Source organism: Nannospalax galili, unplaced genomic scaffold (assembly GCF_000622305.1).
Source record: "Nannospalax galili isolate Female #2095 unplaced genomic scaffold, S.galili_v1.0 scaffold604, whole genome shotgun sequence".
Classification (NCBI taxonomy): domain Eukaryota; kingdom Metazoa; phylum Chordata; class Mammalia; order Rodentia; family Spalacidae; genus Nannospalax; species Nannospalax galili.
The window spans coordinates 700,330-703,143 of NW_008350472.1; the positions used below are offsets into that span (position 1 = coordinate 700,330).

A 2,814-nucleotide genomic window follows, 5' to 3' on the forward strand; every position below is an offset into this window, starting at 1 on the left:
TATATATATATTACAGAGTGAGTGCTTTCAGTTTCTCACCCACTTACTTAGTCAATGCCAACACGCCGAACACTGCTTTAGAGTTTGAGTGGCAAGAAACAAATGAGTTACAGAAGATTGACAAATGCTCATAATAAAACCATCAGGCTGGTGAGATGGTTCAGCACGTACAATGCTTGCTATACAAACCTGAAGATCTTAGTTTGATCCCAGGATCTCATTGTGGAAGGAGAGAACCAACTCCCAAAAATTTTCCTCTGATATCCACACAGAGACCAGCACTCATACATATCATGCATGCACGCACACACACACACACACACACATGCACACACACACATGCAAATGGACACACACATATAAGTAATAAAATTTAAATTTAAAAATGCTCTTGTAACTACAAATACACTAGTTGAATTCATTGATTTGCATGTATTTGACTAGTAAACACTCTCTCTGGTGATGCAAAATGAGAGTATTTATGTATAAAATTTGTTCTTTCTTAAATACCGCATTCACCTGGTACATCTACTCTTTGTCAGGATTTTTTTAAAATGCTCTGTTCAATCATTCACATTAGTCAAAGGGCAAAAATGTGACATTTGCGTATTTCCACAGTATAGCTACGCATGCATTCTTCTTAATGACGAAAGAACTCATTCATCTGATAAAAAAATATGGGCCAACTTAAATTCTCCATGGTGATATGCAAAGCAAATACCTTTCTTATAACTTCCTTATCTTGCTTGGCCAGGCACAAGATTTGGGATAAGGGAGGCTCTAAAACTCAGGTACGCAGGGGGTGAGTGGACTGTCAATCATCAATGAATGGCTTGCATAGGACCTACCAAGGAACTCACAGAGAAGAGGCCATTCAGATGCCAAGACTGCTCCTGCACCTGCTGAGCCGGAGTGCCAAACTAGAACCCCACTCTGCATAATCTCCACTACAGGAAAAGACCTCAGGAGGAGCAGCTCAGTGTCAGCACATGAGCACTGCCGGAACAACAATCCCCAACCTTGTATCTGAGCTTTTACACAGTCCCTCTGCTTCTTCCAGGAAGATGGAACTGATTAAGCAACGTTAATTTAATCATAAGTAATCAACATGGGAAAAAATTACATAACTATCTTCAAAATTCTGAATCAAACATGGCGAAATCCCAGGAAAATAGCTATTTTGCTTTTTGCTCCCACAAAACTTTCACCTCAGCAATAAATACAAAAATCAATCAGTTTGAAGATTAAATAAAACCAAGCTAAACTGTCATTTCCTTACATATTTACTATGAAGTTCTCAAATTCATTTTTGAAAAAACAACGTAACCCAGGCTGCCATTGAACCCAGGATCCTATCCTCCTGCATCAGTCTCTTGAGTATTAAAATCAATTCACAGGTTTTTAACATAATATGAGGTCTTGGAACTCATCCTGTCTGAGGTGTAAAAGACAAATGCATTTTTAACTCCTAAGAGTTGGTGGGAATAGTATCTTGGCCAATAAAGATTTTACCTCTGGCGGGATTATTGCTAATGAATAAAGGTAAAGCACACAGACAACGACGTGTTAAAATATCGCTCTCCCTTCTCTCTTTTTCTCCTTCAAACACAGAATAACGACACTGCAATATTTCACCCATGAGGTTATACCACTGTAGCCATATGCTTAAAAATTCAACTCCATGCCTAAGTCCAACGTGGCTCCTATTTCCACAGGGAGCACACTAATCCGGTAGGTAAACGGACAGTATTCAACAATATTCAAAGCCTGCTTTCTAAGCAATTAGATGCTTGACTGGCTGTGGGTCTTCGTTATGATGGAGGTCACCAAGAGGTAGCCTGCACGTTGTTGTGCAGGCACTGATGTTATTTTAAAAAGAAAGAGATCGCGGTCAAGCTTAAAGGTTACGCTTTCCACCTACACAGAATCCAGTAGGTAAATCCACCTGGTGACCCCCAAGCACACGCCAGCAGCTGTAATTACCCAGGAGCAATCAGGAGAGGCGTTTTCTCAGTGCTTCTGCGCTGGTCAGCCCCGGGGACTGAGGTGAATCCAAGCTGGGTGCTTGGGGAAAGCAGAAGTCAGAAACCTGTGCCGGTCAGGTCATGTCAAGCTGCGTACCTGCAATGACTGGATGGAAGCCTCCTCGGGTCCTCGGTCTGTCTCCCTGTCCCTCGGTTCTGTGTGAGTTGCAAGATCCACAGCCGCGTGGGAGCTGGATCCGGGGCTGCTGGCAGCTTTGCCCGCAGCCGGGCTCCGGCGGGGCCGGGGAAGCGTAGGGGTGTGTGGAACCGAGGAGCGGAGCGCAGAGGGCGGAGCGCGTGCTGGCCGTGCCTGCAGATGTGGAAGGAGCTGGAGACAGCTCTGAGTCCTCTCGGCGCTGCGTGGGGATAGTACCACAGGCTGGGATTTCTATTGGCTCTGAACACCAAACAAATCACACCAGTCACCCCCTCCTTCTCTGTTTCACTCTGTGCTTGCTTCTCATCTAACCCACAGTGCGCGCACGCGCGCGCGCGCGCACACACACACACGCACACACACACACACTTCAGTCCCCCGCTGTGTTTCTCTTTTCTTCCTTCCAGTCTGTGGATTTACAACCTTGTGGTCAGCTCTTAACATTTTTTTTTTTTTAGCAGACTTCCAGTCCAAACCTTCTTGTTTATGTAGAAAAAGCCACAATCCCCTTAACCCGCAAACCCCACTTATTCCCTTCAGACCTGTTTCCTTCTTTTTAGGGTGGGCTCACAATGTGAAGAATGTAGAAACACACACACACAAACACACACCCACGTGCGCACAGGCAGACTC

At 44.7% G+C, this 2,814-nt stretch overlaps 1 protein-coding gene across 2 annotated transcripts in view; it reads right to left on the reverse strand.

Moving 5' to 3' along the window:
• Grem2 (gremlin 2, DAN family BMP antagonist) overlaps positions 1-2,504 on the reverse strand; it is a 126,891-nt gene extending 124,387 nt beyond the window's left edge. The window contains exon 1 of one of the 2 annotated variants that reach the window (XM_029570788.1): positions 2,122-2,504. The gene's annotated coding sequence lies outside the window, so the exon portion shown is untranslated. The remainder of the gene's footprint in view (positions 1-2,121) is intronic. The other variant, XM_008847788.3, reaches the window with a different exon arrangement.
• Positions 2,505-2,814: the final 310 nt, after the last annotated feature.